Source organism: Girardinichthys multiradiatus, chromosome 18 (assembly GCF_021462225.1).
Source record: "Girardinichthys multiradiatus isolate DD_20200921_A chromosome 18, DD_fGirMul_XY1, whole genome shotgun sequence".
Taxonomy (NCBI): domain Eukaryota; kingdom Metazoa; phylum Chordata; class Actinopteri; order Cyprinodontiformes; family Goodeidae; genus Girardinichthys; species Girardinichthys multiradiatus.
In genome coordinates this window covers 15738022-15754611 of record NC_061810.1, presented here as the reverse complement: position 1 = coordinate 15754611, position 16590 = coordinate 15738022, and the positions used below count along the sequence as shown (strand labels likewise).

General features: G+C 38.3%; 1 long non-coding RNA gene across 1 annotated transcript; it reads right to left on the bottom strand.

Annotated features, from left to right (window-relative positions):
* Positions 1-8690: 8690 nt before the first annotated feature.
* On the bottom strand, positions 8691-13777 carry LOC124884474. The gene is made up of 2 exons (XR_007042445.1): positions 13503-13777; positions 8691-10947 (listed from the first exon to the last, which is right to left on the bottom strand). It is a non-coding gene; the product is annotated as an uncharacterized LOC124884474 (long non-coding RNA).
* Positions 13778-16590: the final 2813 nt, after the last annotated feature.

Here is a 16590-nt window from a genome sequence, read left to right as displayed (position 1 = left end):
CAGGATGCATTGAATCATTTCACTGGTGAAAGGCGAACCTCGAGCCGCATTGTAGGCTTTCAGCCACATATGACTATGGTTCATATGTGTTTATCAGATGTAAGTCCAGCATGTCTGTTGGGCAAGTAACGCATTAGAATATATATATACACTGCTCAAAAAAATAAAGGGAACAATCAAATAACACAACCTAGATCTGAATGAATGAAATATTCTCATTGAATACTTTGTTCTGTACAAAGTTGAATGTGCTAACAACAAAATCACACAAAAATAATCAATGGAAATCAGATTTGTTAACCAATGGAGGCCTGGATTTGGAGTCACACACAAAATTAAAGTGGAAAAACACACTACAGGTTGATCTAAGTTTGATGTAATGTCCTTAAAACAAGTCAAAATGAGGCTCAGTATTGTGTTTGGCCTCCACATTCCTGTATGACCTCCCTACAACGGCTGGGCATGCTCCTGATGAGACGGCAGATGGTCTCCTGAGGGATCCCCGCCCAGACTTGGACTGTAGCATCCGCCAACTCCTGGACTGTCTGTGGTGCAACGTGATGTTGGTGGATGGAGCGAGACACGATGTCCCAGATGTACTCAATCGGATTCAGGTCTGGGGAACGGGCGGGCCAGTCCATAGCTTCAATGTCTTCATCTTGCAGGAACTGCTGATACACTCCAGCCACATGAGGTCTAGCATTGTCCTGCATTAGGAGGAACCCAGGGCCAACTGCACCAGCATATGCTTTCATAAGGGGTCTGAGGATCTCATCTCGGTACCATCTCGGTACCATTTCTTTGGAGGGCCATGTGGCCCTCCAAAGAAATGCCACCCCACACCATTACTGACCCACTGCCAAACCGGTCATGCTGAAGGATGTTGCAGGCAGCAGATCACTCTCCACGGTGTCTCCAGACTCTTTCACGTCTGTCACATGTGCTCAGTGTGAACCTGCTTTCATCTGTGAAGAACACAGGGCACCAGTGGCGAATTTGCCAATCCTGGTGTTCTTTGGCAAATGCCAAGCATCCTGCACGGTGTTGGGCTGTGAGCACAACCCCCATTTGTGGACGTCGTGCCCTCATACCATCCTCATGGAGTCGGTTTCTAACCGTTTGTGCAGACACATGCACATTTGTGGCCTGCCGGAGGTCATCTTGCAGGGCTCTGACAGTACTCCTCCTGTTCCTCCTTGCACAAAGGCGGAGGTAGCGGTCCTGCTGCTGGGTTGTTGCCCTCCTACGGCCTCCTTCACGTCTCCTGGTGTACTGGCCTGTCTCCTGGTAGCACCTCCAGGCTCTGGACACTACGCTGACAGACACAGCAAACCTTCTTGCCACAGCTCGCATTGATGTGCCATCCTGGATGAGCTGCACTACCTGAGCCACTTGTGTGGGTTGTAGAGTCCGTCTCATGCTTCCACGAGTGTGAAAACACCACCAACATTCAAAAGTGACCAAAACATCAGCCAGAAAGCATAGGTACTGAGGAGTGGTCTGTGGTCCCCACCTGCAGAACCACTCCTTTATTGAGTGTGTCTTGCTAATCACCAAATATTTCCCCCTGTTGTCGATTTCATTTACACAACAACATGAGAAATTGATTGTTAATCAGTGTTGCTTCCTAAGTGGACAGTTTGATTTCACAGAAGTTTGATTTACTTGGAGTTATATTGTGTTGTTTAAGTGTTCCCTTTATTTTTTTGAGCCGTGTATATTTACAGACCTAAAGTTTGGACACACCTTCTCATTCAAAGAGTTTTCTTTATTTTCATGACTATGAATATTGTAGCTTCACACTGAAGGCATCAAAACTATAAATTAACACATGTGGAATTATATACTGACCAAAAAAGTGTGATACAACTGAAAATACGTCTTATATTCTAGGTTCTTCAAAGTAGCCACCTTTTGCTCTGATTACTGCTCCGCACACTCTTGGCATTCTGTTGATGAGCTTCAAGAAGTAGTCACCTGAAATGGTTTTCACTTCACAGGTGTGCCCTGTCAGGTTTAATAAGTGGTGGTCTGTACTGTGTTGGGTTTATGATTATTGATTGATTAATCTTGATCAATAATTATAATTACAAATCATAATCTGACAAAATAAACTTCTTAACCAAAATTCTCATTTATGAATCGAGACCAGAGATGTTTCTGGTGTTGTAATTGTAGCTCAACGCCTTTGACAATTATAACCGTTAAATACTCCGTAATAATTAATAACTATTGCCGGAGATGTCACTGTTTAATCGATTGTTTCAGCCGAAACGTGTGGAACGTTAACCTTATTTTGACTGACGAATCACTTTTGCACACAATGAACACAAAATGCTCTCTCTTTATCTTTGTGAATATTTATTAATCTTCACCTACTCAACATGCAAAATTCTACATAACAAGGGTAACACATCTAACTAAGCAAAAATAAAGAAAACAGCAGTGGGTGTTGAATCAACCAGCATTTGTGGCACAATTGAGAATGTGAAGACAAGGTGTGGTGGTGAGTGGAGAGTGGGGGGGGGGTTGGAGCGCAGCTCCGACTGTACTCAGTGATGTCCTGATCATAAAACTTCCCCCCAACTCCTGAGCACAAAGGATTCTAACTTTTGGCGGCAATCTAGCACAGTGAGGTTGAAGACAAAGGCAAAATGGTAAAATTCACCACGAGGTTATTTTAACAGTCCAGTCTTGGGTTGCATTGACTCTCAGATGGTGAAACACAAGCAGATCTAGGAACGCGGCGGCTCCAGATATCAACATAACACGTCAAAGTTTCAATAAGCAAGGTTACATGCACATATCATTCAGAACACATGAGATCCTAACCAGCGATTCTGATCGCTCTACACATCTGACCCTGCCCAGGCCTTCTAATAAAGAAATACAAGAGTAAATAAAAGATGGGTTTTACTTGGTGAAGCTTCCTTCTGGGTCAGCGAGTGAGAGGGAAAACGGGGTGGTTGAAGCGTTGTGCGCGTCCGCAGTTACACTCCAAGAGAGCGGTCAGTCCCGTCCTTTGGTCTTCTTGACGAAAAGGAAAAAATAGGATCTGACCATCAGCAGTCGACAAGGGGTGAAACACGATGGCGGTTCGTTTCCTCGAACTCCCTGTTTTTGGTTACGTGTTAAACTCACGTCTTCGATCGGCAAAGTGCAATTTCTGGCCTTCCTAGTCCAGAAACCTCAGTTATGAATTGTTCGTTGGCCAACGAGAGAGAGAAATAAATGAAGACTCCACGTGGGATCTCTTTTTCTCAGAGGACGCTCCAGTTGCGTGGTAACCTTGTCAAGATTGCCAGCTGAAAGTGAGTTTTGAAAATGTCCGCCTTCCTATATAGCGTCTTGTGACGTCAGACTTGGGACGCCCCGTCATAACAGTCGTGATGTTTGACGGGATATGGAGGAGCGGACTGTCCTGGATACAAAATGGCCGCAAGCATCAGGAGGCCTGGTGTCTGTGCAAGTAGTCCAATATTCAGCAACAAGTGGTCCAACAACTGTATACATTTAATTATACTCTGATTTCTCTTTGGAGTCTTGTGTGATGCATCTTTTCAGGTTCATGTGCAGAGGTCTGCTATGATCAAGATGGCATGGGGATCATAGACATCCTAAATGTTCCATTACAGTATGTTAGAAAAATGCATAGTTGCAATAATAGTGGAATCATGTTACAATACATGTTTCACCTAGGTAAGACAATTATAAAATAGTTGTGAGGCAAAGCCCAGGTAGTCCAAGCTGAAAAAATCCTTTTGATAAAATGTCCTCAGAAAACAAGGATGCAAGCTAGATTCTCACTGTACTGTGTTTAGGGAGTGTCCAGAGATAATTTCACAAAATTACAACTCTTTGGTGATGCATCTTTATTTACCCTGCTGTTAAACCATTGCAATGATTTTTTGAAACCTTGTTCAATGTTGTTGCCTTTATATAACATTTCTGTGGGGTAAGCACAAAAGAGAGACTCAAGACGCAGCCATGATTTTGAAGGGGAGATCTGTGGTTTTGTTGAAACAAGCACTATTAGACCTCTCTTGGTTTGTGGTAACTTTACGCTGCAAACGATGGGATTGACGCCACAGGTTAATGAGGTGATTAGCTCTGGGGTCCATGAAGAAGCAGGCCAGCCCTATGTGATCTCAGAGGGGCAGGTGACCATCAATTATCCTACACAGAAACCCATCTCTGTAAGATGGAATCACAGATCTGCAGGCTTACACAGCATTCCAGTGACCTGAATATATGGCATGAATTGCTTCTTGGAGTAAACTGAAAAAAATATCAACACAGTTATGTCTAGAAAATATGTTTTATAAATTTTGAAATTGCTCAGTGTCATCTTAGTTCAAATCTGTCAAAATAAAATAAGAATATTAGAAAAATAAACTTTTACCAAAAATGTTAACTACAGTTATCATTTTTACATGAATTTTCATGATTAGGGTTCATGCATTAATTTTGAGCAAACATTGATTTATTTTAACCATTCTTTGGTATTTTGATAATCCAACATACAACTTTAATGATATTAAAATTAAGACTGGGGTTCATATAAGCTTGAATTTATATTTGACTTTCTCTAATATACACAGGCTCAAAACTATACATACAGGTTTATTTATACAGATACACCCAAACAAATATTTGTTTAAATTTCCCATATATAAATTTTGTGAATGTTGGAGCAAATCCTTCTGTCTTGGACAGCTATACTGTTTGTTTCATATATCACCATGTATGCTGGAATTTTGACAAGTGCGTGTTATGTGGGTTTAAACATGAGGAAACTGAATGGATTTTGTAGAATATCATATACTATCATGCTATGAAGTATGTGCGTAAGGTTTGATGTGCTGCTGCTCTGGAAAGTGCATTTTTACTGAGATCAATGATTTGGAATTCAGTGTTTTGCTGCACCATGATCTGGAACATTTTGTGATGCCATGGTCTCATGTAAGTTTGGTCATGACAAAGGATCAACTGATAATATGGGAATTACATTTAAAAGGTTTTATGAGTGCTCCCAAGTGGTTTGATATTTCAATGATGCCAGCAGTTTTCTAGTTTTAGTTCCAAGCATTCAGCATTCTTAGGTGAGTGTATCATCTGCATTGTGTAGTGTGGGATTACGTAATGTTATGATTGGGTCATTGCTCTAAAATGTGAGATGCAGTTGCATTGATTCTGTAGCAGTGTTGAACATGTGCAACATACAAAACATTTGACACCTAGAGGGATCAAGTGAGGAAATGTTATAATGTCCAAAAAGATGTTTGTCAGTTTGCGCTTGCTACAGTGCAAAATGTGTTGTAGTTTGATGTTAGGAGTATTATATATCTATGGCATCAAATCTTCCTATGCTAATGATATGTAAGGCAGTAAAATAATACTGTGGCTGGGCTGCTAAACAAGCGAATATGGGGACAGTGACATTGGTGCACATCTTACAGGTAATTTTTGGTCTGAGCCTTTAGATTGTTCCTGAACACCAAAATCAAATTTCTTTCATTGAAAGGGAAAAGCTTCTGTCAGATAGATAAAACTTGGACACGGTTGGATGTGTCCAAAGGGTAAATGGAGTTTTGACGAAAAATCAATCTGGAAGACTCACCCCCTCCTCTGTTCTGTCCAATGACTCCACCATGCGTCCCCGCTCCAGCTAATCAGCAACGAGCCCATATTTCCTCCTCAGCTAATCACCGTCCAAGGCTCTGCTTAAAGAACTTCACTCATGGACTTCCTCACTCTTCAAGCTGAGCTGCGACCCTCCTACTCCCCATCTTCACCATCTGGCTTCCTAGCTCCTCCCGATTTCCCTACCTCCTCAGGCCTCCACTCCACCACCAGTCTGATCCCAGGGGGAAGAAATCTCTAATTCTATTCATAAGTTGTTCATTTAAGCTCACGTCATTCTCAGTGTCCGTGTCTTCCTCCGGGGTCCAAGCGCCAAAGAAATAAATATTTTTAAATAAACTTCTCTAATCGCCACCTATGTGTCTTTTCATTGCAAGTCTTACAGGATTGAATTATTATAATTATTATCTCCACACATCAAAGCGGATTTTTGAAAAGCCAAAGTGAGCTAACATGAAGCTTCTGTAATGATCTTCATAGGTCCTGCAAAAAAATTGTGGACTATTTATTAAAGCCAGGTTTGTACTAAGAGACCAATTTAAATGAACTCATTTCATAATGATTTTGGCCAATACGAGTGGTCAAATATCCTGTCAGAATTATGCCTGGAGATTGTTAACCATTTAAAAAAATTGTGCAGCTGAGGTGCAAGCTGCTAAGGGACATACAGTACATTTAAATATTAGAGAATATTTTAAATAGGTTGCAGATCTACACTATACTGCCAAAAGTGTTTGTTTACTGTTACATGTAAATGAACTTTGATGACATCCTCTTCTTAATCTATAAGGTCCAATTTGTTGATGAACTTATTTAGGCGCAGACTTTGTCAAGGCCATTCCATAACATTATTTTTAGGCTTTTTTTGAGTCATTCAAACATCGACATGCTGTTTAACTTTATATTATTGTCCTGCTACGTAACCCATCTGTGTTTAATCTTAAAGCCACAAAATGATGATCGGACATTCTCCTCCAGAATTTCTTCCTAAAAAGCTGAATTTATGGTCTTTGTGATCATTAACAATTTTTTGGGGGATATGTGAGAAGGGCCCTTGGGTTTCTTTTTGGTGAGCAGTGATTTTTATGTTGGAAGTCTCCCATTTATTCTGGTTGAGTCAATGATCCATTCATGGAGTAATGTTTATAGGCTGGAGACTCCTGGAAAGCTTCACTATTATTTTTTTTTTCCCCCAGGTGTGGAAAATAGGTCTCATCGTGTTTGACCAGAGTCTCAAAGACAGTCTAGGTCACCTTTGTCTAATGCTAAAATTGATTTTATGGTCCTAAACATTTAAGAGTGGAAACAAAGCAAAAACAGAAGAAATCTGTTTATCTGAAATCTGTTGAAACTTGTACACCAAATTGTTTTCTACAAAACACTGCAGTTGTATATTATATCAGCATTCCACCTTGGAAAAAGAAACTGTTGAAAACCATCATAAAAAGCACAAAATATGACATGCATGCTCATGATGACTGCATGTAAACATCTGGCTAGAAAAAATGTCAGCCATAGCCTGTAAATTAAAGGTGCTAAAACTCCAGTGCTTTAATTTCAATCATTTTAAGAATACAGATAAACATTTTGAAGACTCTTGTGGCATCTAGCAAGTTGTCATTCCCACTCAGAAGCTTACTGTAGATATTATGATAGAGAAAGAAAAACATTTTATGAGAGAGAGTATCCAGTGGAGTGCCAGTGAAACAAAGAATGAAGAATTAAGGCAGACAGATGCCAAAAGAAGCTGATCTTAAAGCAGAGCAATTTCCTCTAGTCATAGCCAGAGGCCCCTTTTTTAGTTTTCTACCACTTCTGTTTTACTGTTAAGTCAAAAAAATATATATATTTCTGCCTTGAGATGTGCTGTAAATCACAGTACACATGGAGCAGATGTGCTAGTAAAAGCATAAAAGCACTGTGGAAGAGCCTTTTTGACAATGTGTTTCAGCTCTGTGTTTTTCTTAGATCAAGACAAAAGGCCTAAAAAACCTTAATGTATTACCTTCACTTCAGGAAGCACTTTCATAACTTCAAATATAATAATTTCCTTTTTGAAAAGATGCTGAGGATTATCCATGTCTATTTGGCTTTGGTTTTCCTTTTTTTTTTTTTTTTGCCCTGACAGAAAAAGGATTAGAAGAACAAAAAAGGGGGAGCTCACAGATAGTACATGGTTGGACCTCTGGTCTCTTATTATAAATTGGGTTTGATAGGTGTAGTGAATTTAGTTTCTGCTCAGGGATTATGATTTACCGCCTCTCTGGTATGGCTCAAGGTAAGCAGCATTCATGTTCTTTGTCTTTTTTTTCCTCTTTTTGTTTCTGCTTTTAACGATAGCAGTTAATCTGAATAGGAAAATAGCAAAATACACAGAAAGACTATGCCTTTCTCTGCAGTGTATCTAAATAGACTGAAGCATACTGTTTTCTGTTTTTTTTAATAACCAGTTGCTGAGGTAAATTTTTGTGGCATGGACAGTAAACCACAAATTCTAATAACTTTGTACATTTTTATATATTTTTATTGAACATAGCATCCTTGATGTCAGCATGATAAATAGCTGCTAGGGACTGTTGACTTAAAGTTCAAAACTCTACAAGGACCTCCTTGTGTAGAGTTTGCATGTTCTGCTTTAGCCTGTGTGAATTTTCTGCAGGTGCTCCGGTTTCCCGCCTAGTTCAAAGACTTACAGTAAAGGATCAAATGTACACGAAGAATACATCCTTAGATCAGTTGCAAGATGTTTACTTTAAAAATAATGCACGTTTGATTGCTGAGCAGTACTAAAACCCCCAACTGCTGGACTTGCTAGAAGACTTGAATACCATAATTTTACAATAATGATGATGATAACATCTTTCCTGAGACTTTCTGCATGATTTGTTTTCTCATATCGCATTATATTTAATTTTTTTTACTACCTCTCAGAATGATTTCCTTTATTTAGCCTTTAAAGGCTGATATGAGAAATAAAAATAAAAAAAATCAGATTTTCTTACTTTTTACTTTATGCTTGTAATAAATAAAAAAAGTGAAACATTGGCTGGTTTTCTAATTTTGTATTGTGTCATAATCAGACTTGTAAGGCCATGTAATTATCTGAGGAAAAAATATATATTTTTCAAGCATTATAAAAGGATATGGTACACTTCATAACATCAATTAATACTTTTACTTTCATTTAACATTTTTATAGACAATGTATAACATTTCATAGATACAGTAGATGTTTGAGAAAAACCTTAGAAACAGGATACGTTTTGTATTATAGGGTCAATTAACATTTACATTTCTCAGGTTGTCAAGTTTTGATGCAAATTAGACATTTAACAGGGCATCTGGAACATCTGGTGTTATTCCTCGTACCCTAACCCACAATTTGTTGTTGCCTCCCTTAACCTCTCTGGCTGATCATACATGTCGCTCTTAACCACTTAGAGCGGACAACTGGGCCATGAATATCGTTTTGATATTCAACTGGCAAACTGAAGTCCTGTTTCAAAATCAACAGCACACAAAACAAGTGATATATTGGGAAATATTTTTTTTTTCCCATTATTTCCACCTGTTAGTGAAATCTGTAGCAGTTAAGATACCCAAGAAAAACGGTGTTTAAAAAAATAACTTTCACTAAGACAGTGACCATCAATCTACCACATTTTCTTCTCTTGACCACACATCTGTTGTTAACCAATTGTTTCTGCTCATAAAATGTGCAAAAACAACACTAAATAACATCAGATATTTAACATACATGATTTCATTCATCCAAATAAATCAGACACAAATGATTGTGGAACTTTGCATGACAGAGAAAAATAATTATGTTTTGTTAACCTCCACCCCATTTTTGTTATTTGCTGAAGGGGGCATTTTAAAAGGTGGTAAACAATGCATTTTCATAGTCTATTTTTAGGCAATCTGTGCATACATTTTTCATGTTTGAATGGATCAGTTTTTTTCATTATTAAACGTAATTACAGAAAACCAAAAAAGCAACCTTACACAACAAAATGGAAAGTTATGGAAGTGGAAGTTTATATTTTAAAAATTTATAAAAAGATTAAGTGTAAAGCCTGTAATGTTCCTTGTTATGCATGCAACCTCAATACCACAATCCCCAGCTCAGTTATATAAATATTGTTTTGTGATGTAAAAAATGAGTTTAATGGGATATGGATTTGTGTAAAGTGTAAGGGTATTTTATCCCTGATATTGATTTGAGTCATTTAGGATTAGGCATTTGCTGATATTGAGCCCAGCCCACTGCACCACATTAAAGTTAATTGAAATCAGTGCCATGTTTATGCTTCAAAACTCAGTAGTTTAAGTCTATGATAAAATAGCCAACTGCACATTATCAGTTTTACAATATCTACATTTGAATTGTGATTTTGCCCAAGTTAACTCACTTACCTATGTTGTTATGGGCACTGTAGTGTCTCCTATTCATGTTTGCAACAACTGGGGTTCTGCAGGGCAGCATAGGATACTGCTCCAACACAGGGATAACTAGGTAACTAGGTAAGCTCTTTATCTTTTACACTTGTACAATGATAGTGGTTGAATCCAGAAGCAGAATTATGGACTTAGAAATGTAAGATGCACATTGAAACCGTGCAAGGGGATATTGGAAATTGTGACATCCACAAAATTTGTGATCTATTGAATCCTAGAAGAATTAGGATGATGGCCGACATTAGCACCAAACTGTTGTGCATTGTTGTGAGATGTTTGATTTTACCATAAGATACAATAAATTCATGAGATTATTTTATAAATGTGTTTTAAAATTGCCTGCAAACAAGAATATCAAATGCTAAATTGTTAGTAGAAATGTTATGCATTTCTTTAATTATTTTAGTAGTATTTTGTTCTTTAGTTCTTACTGAGTGAGTCATTGTGTACACAATGCTAAAGGCACAATGTTTGCCCACTGGAGAAATACAAAAAAAGTATTTTACAAAGGTAAAAAAAAAACAACAAAAATGACTTCTGACTAGTGGGATTTAAAGGTTAAGAATTTCCCATAAGGAAATACATTAAAGAACCACCTTCAAACACGATTAAATGAGAGGGGGGGGGGGAAACATGGCATTCACTTCTGACAACAAATCTGTGATAGTACTTGATACAATTTTTCTGCTCTTCATGTTTCTGTGTGCTTTCCATCCCAACTGCTTTAGCCGTTTCTATTGTTCCAGCCACTTAGTGTGAACAAAGATTCCTGGATTCTCACACAGTGAGGCGAAGGACAGCATTCCAGCTCCCTGCCAAGACACCTTATCTGTGCCCGACAGCCTGCAAACAGGATGAACAGAGGGGGCTGCTGGTGAGCTGGAGGTGGACAGACTGTTATGGAGGGCAAAGGTCATTGGATGGGAATGGGAAAGTACAAGGGGTTTGTGAAATATCTGAAGAAGATTTTTAAAAAGAGAGTATAATCAAAAGCTCTAAGTTAAAATTACAGGTTGGATGCTTATTCTGTTTGGTTGGAAATAAATCAACATGAACTCAAAAAGAAAGACATCTACAACACCTCTCAAAAAGTACCTGATAAACAGTGAAAATGACATGAAATATGGCTTAATTTGTAATTTTTAAGGAACATTAATGGCGGGTGGTCTTCCAGCTTACTTTGGGTGTCTATAGGTCCTTCTCAAAAGATTAGCATATTGTGATAAAGTTCATTATTTTCCATAATGTCATGATGAAAATGTAACATTCATATATTTTAGATTCATTGCACACTAACTGAAATATTTCAGGTCTTTTATTGTCTTAATACGGATGATTTTGGCATACAGCTCATGAAAACCCAAAATTCCTATCTCACAAAATTAGCATATTTCATCCGACCAATAAAAGAAAAGTGTTTTTAATACAAAAAACGTCAACCTTCAAATAATCATGTACAGTTATGCACTCAATACTTGGTCGGGAATCCTTTGGCAGAAATGACTGCTTCAATGCGGCGTGGCATGGAGGCAATCAGCCTGTGGCACTGCTGAGGTCTTATGGAGGCCCAGGATCTTAATACGGATGATTTTGGCATACAGCTCATGAAAACCCAAAATTCCTATCTCACAAAATTAGCATATCATTAAAAGGGTCTCTAAACGAGCTATGAACCTAATCATCTGAATCAACGAGTTAACTCTAAACACCTGCAAAAGATTCCTGAGGCCTTTAAAACTCCCAGCCTGGTTCATCACTCAAAACCCCAATCATAGTTAAGACTGCCGACCTGACTGCTGTCCAGAAGGCCACTATTGACACCCTCAAGCAAGAGGGTAAGACACAGAAAGAAATTTCTGAACGAATAGGCTGTTCCCAGAGTGCTGTATCAAGGCACCTCAGTGGGAAGTCTGTGGGAAGGAAAAAGTGTGGCAGAAAACGCTGCACAACGAGAAGAGGTGACCAGACCCTGAGGAAGATTGTGGAGAAGGGCCGATTCCAGACCTTGGGGGACCTGCGGAAGCAGTGGACTGAGTCTGGAATAGAAACATCCAGAGCCACCGTGCACAGGCGTGTGCAGGAAATGGGCTACAGGTGCCGCATTCCCCAGGTCAAGCCACTTTTGAACCAGAAACAGCGGCAGAAGCGCCTGACCTGGGCTACAGAGAAGCAGCACTGGACTGTTGCTCAGTGGTCCAAAGTACCTTTTTCGGATGAAAGCAAATTCTGCATGTCATTCGGAAATCAAGGTGCCAGAGTCTGGAGGAAGACTGGGGAGAAGGAAATGCCAAAATGCCAGAAGTCCAGTGTCAAGTACCCACAGTCAGTGATGGTCTGGGGTGCCGTGTCAGCTGCTGGTGTTGGTCCACTGTGTTTTATCAAGGGCAGGGTCAATGCAGCTAGCTATCAGGAGATTTTGGAGCACTTCATGCTTCCATCTGCTGAAAAGCTTTATGGAGATGAAGATTTCATGTTTCAGCACGACCTGGCGCCTGCTCACAGTGCCAAAACCACTGGTAAATGGTTTACTGACCATGGTATCACTGTGCTCAATTGGCTTGCCAACTCTCCTGACCTGAACCCCATAGAGAATCTGTGGGATATTGTGAAGAGAACGTTGAGAGACTCAAGACCCAACACTCTGGATGAGCTAAAGGCCGCTATCGAAGCATCCTGGGCCTCCATAAGACCTCAGCAGTGCCACAGGCGGATTGCCTCCATGCCACGCCGCATTGAAGCAGTCATTTCTGCCAAAGGATTCCCGACCAAGTATTGAGTGCATAACTGTACATGATTATTTGAAGGTTGACGTTTTTTGTATTAAAAACACTTTTCTTTTATTGGTCGGATGAAATATGCTAATTTTGTGAGATAGGAATTTTGGGTTTTCATGAGCTGTATGCCAAAATCATCCGTATTAAGACAATAAAAGACCTGAAATATTTCAGTTAGTGTGCAATGAATCTAAAATATATGAATGTTAAATTTTCATCATGACATTATGGAAAATAATTAACTTTATCACAATATGCTAATATTTTGAGAAGGACCTGTATATTGCTTCCATTTCCTGAAAAGCTCATATTCTTTGCTCAGTTATGGACAGATCTAAAGGTGTAATTTCTGTCTTTTGCTTGTTCCTGGCATATAGAAGGCCACATAGCTGCCAACAGGTGACTTTTAAATGGCAAATCCATAATTAGAGGTTTGAAAACAAGGTTATCTTGGGCACCAGAATGATTCACTTGATCGCTCTGTGCAAAACTGATAAGGGTGATTTACCGGACTTCTTAAATTTCTGCGAACATGTCATGGGGTATGGTTTTAGGAGTGGACCCAAGTGCAGACAGGCAGGCAGAAGCAGCTTGGTAAGGAAAAAAAAAAAGATAAATACTTACAGCAGACAGGAGGTAGCAGATTTTGGCATGAAAGTGGAGACATGGCAAGAACACACAGACATGGACAGGACTGGCATGGCATGGCAAACAGTTAAGGACACGGACAATCTTGGTTTTTCCATGAACAAACGGTTTTCTCCTGCAAGGAGTAGACAGGACAGAAGAGATATATGTGGCATGACTCAGGTGAAAGCAATGAAACTGACAGGCATAACGCAGGTGGGCCAAATGAAACTGATTAAGGTGCCAGTGGCAGAGAATGGACGTAAAACATGATAAGAACTAAACAGAGATAGAAAAACACAATTAAGCCAAAAGAAACATTTTACAGAAGTGACTAAAATGTAACACAAACAGAATAAGTAAGAAAGTAAACCTAAAAGAATGAACTGAAGCACCACCTGGAAAATAAATAATCATGAGGCAAGACCCAAAACTCAAACACCTTCAAATCAGAGAACATCTAAAGCTTGCTTTGCCAATGGGGTATATCTATAGCTGGCACTCTTGAGTTCAGACTCAGCTATTGTCTGCTGCATCTTAAGTTCCTGGCATTGGGCTGGAGAATGAATTGTAGTGGGAGCTGTCTGTAGACTGTGCAATATGTCCTGTTTCCCTTCCTGTTTTCATTGAGTAGCAAAAACAGGAAGTCAACCTCATCCTTTACAAGAAATGTTTCTGATTTATTATCCGTCCTGAGTGTGTTTTGTTTTGTTTTTTTTTTGTTAGGGCTGGTAAACCTGTCTGTAATGAAATGATGCACCTCACCAAGTCACTTTCAAGTCAATTTTAGCCTTTCTTTGTTATTTGTAGTATTATAAACTATACTTGTATGTAAAAATAATGACAAATAGATATTAAAAAATAGCTTTGAGAAATCTAACTGTTTGGGAATAGTCAGTCAGTCAGTCATTTTCTACCGCTTATTCCATAGTGGGTCGCGGGAATATATTATTTTTATTTCTACACTTCTAAAAAACTCTCTTTCTAATATGTGCTTTGCCCTGTTAGAGTCGAGGTAAATTAACTGAACAATGAACTAATGACAAGACACATTATGAATAAAATCATTTGAAACAATCACAAATCCTTACTAAGTCTTTAAAGGATGATTATTAGAACATTACTGTTGATATCCTTTATTCATGCACACAGTCTGAAGCTGTGCTATTACTAGTCCGAAGGATCTAAAAATCGTTGATGTCACTGAGCTGAGCTTAATTTATTTGAATACGAGAACCTTAAAATATATTTTTAAACCCAGCAACCTCCCTTCTACTTGTTAAAGTGGGCACCTCAATCAGTTATTAAAACATGTAAAACTGAAAGGAAACTCTTTAAAGATGCTATCCAGCAGTTAATGTTTTTCCTACAAATAAATGTCCACTGACAATTAAAAACAGCTGCATAATGAATAATGGAGTATGCCACTACAACGTTTTTAACTGAAAAAGACCCCTGCTAATTAAATATTGGGTTGATGGCATTACAAGAGGACATGAATCAAGCTTATCAGCTGGCATTAGAGCCCATTATGGCAGATACGCAACTTTTCCCAGGTTTCAGCTTAGATTCTATTCTGAAAATAACAGTCCGGAAAAGAAAAAAAAAAAAACACCACATCACAATGTACCTGCCCCAAGGCCTTCCCCACAGGAGAATACTACAAAAAGGCATGTACTTAATGTCAATGAACTTTAATACATTCGGACAAAACTCAGCAAAAAGGACAATCCAGCATGTCATAGACAAAAGGATGACAAAACTGAACTAGAGTCAACATGATTTCCTGTTGCTTTTAAGCTAGCCATATTTTACTCATCATAAAACTTTATAACTAAAAATATATACAGATATTCACATTACTTCGCTGAAACACATATTATATTAGTGATGGGAACAAAATTAACTTAGATTATTTTTGATCAACTGCAGTTAATCAGACAAAAAATAAAGAACGTTCACTCCAATCCTGCCATAGGATGATAAGGCAAAACTGTTGAGGCTAGAAAGGCAAAAAGATTTTCACAAAAAAGTACGTCCTCGACAGACAGAGTGGTTTTCATGGTATTTACAGTAACACGTGTGTACTACGTATCTGAGTGATAGAACACCTTTTGTGTATTTCTAACAAAATATTATCTGGTTATGTAAAGAATAAAAATAGAACAATATACATGCACAATAATACTACCTTTTACTTGGTTTTTTTTATGTATTTCTAGTCTTTGCATAAGAACTATTTGACATTTCTGATAAAAAAAAAAAAAACATTTGTGTTTTATACTAAATATGTAAGAACTGCAATTTGACGTTCATGCCATACACTTTGCTTGTAACTACCAGACATATCCAGTAGATGTCACTCAAGTTCCTTATATAAATAGTTCCTTAAATAGTGTGTACCGTCCTTGACAGAAAAGTGCCGCTGGAGATTAAAAAAAATATAAAATAAAAAATATCTATACTTTTAAGAAACATTGACTTTGCTGTCTGTGATGTGATATTCAGATCCAGTGATATAGGTAGTATGTTGCTTGATCATGACTGCTTTTATTTGTTTTTTTACATTCACTTTTTTTGTAAATTATTATTTTTTTATTTGATTTGAAAAAAATGATTTTTTTTTCAGCATCAAACTGATGTTTGCTAAAAGGGAACAACACCTAAACATTACATGAGCAGGACATTTTATCTTTTACCCCATGATTTGCATATTATTCCTTTCATTTCTTTTTGACAATGTTTCCAGCTTGCAGGAGGGTTTCAGATGTCTGCTGAAACATCGGAGGCCCTAAAGGCATTCATGTAAAAATCAAATCCTGCTGATGAAGTTGAAATTTAAAATGTAAAGAAAAACAGCCTTGAAAGACATATGGTTCAAAGATGTTTCGGTGTTCACAGTGAATCGTGTTAAATATGCCAATACTCATGTCACTTGTGGTTTTTTTTTAGTTTATTGCATTCCTTTTGAATTACCCTTTACAATCACTAGAGAGATACACTCAACAATACAACCTCATTGATGACATGAATAGAGATACAACAATACCGAATAAATATTCATCCTCTGAAATTCACCCTTGCT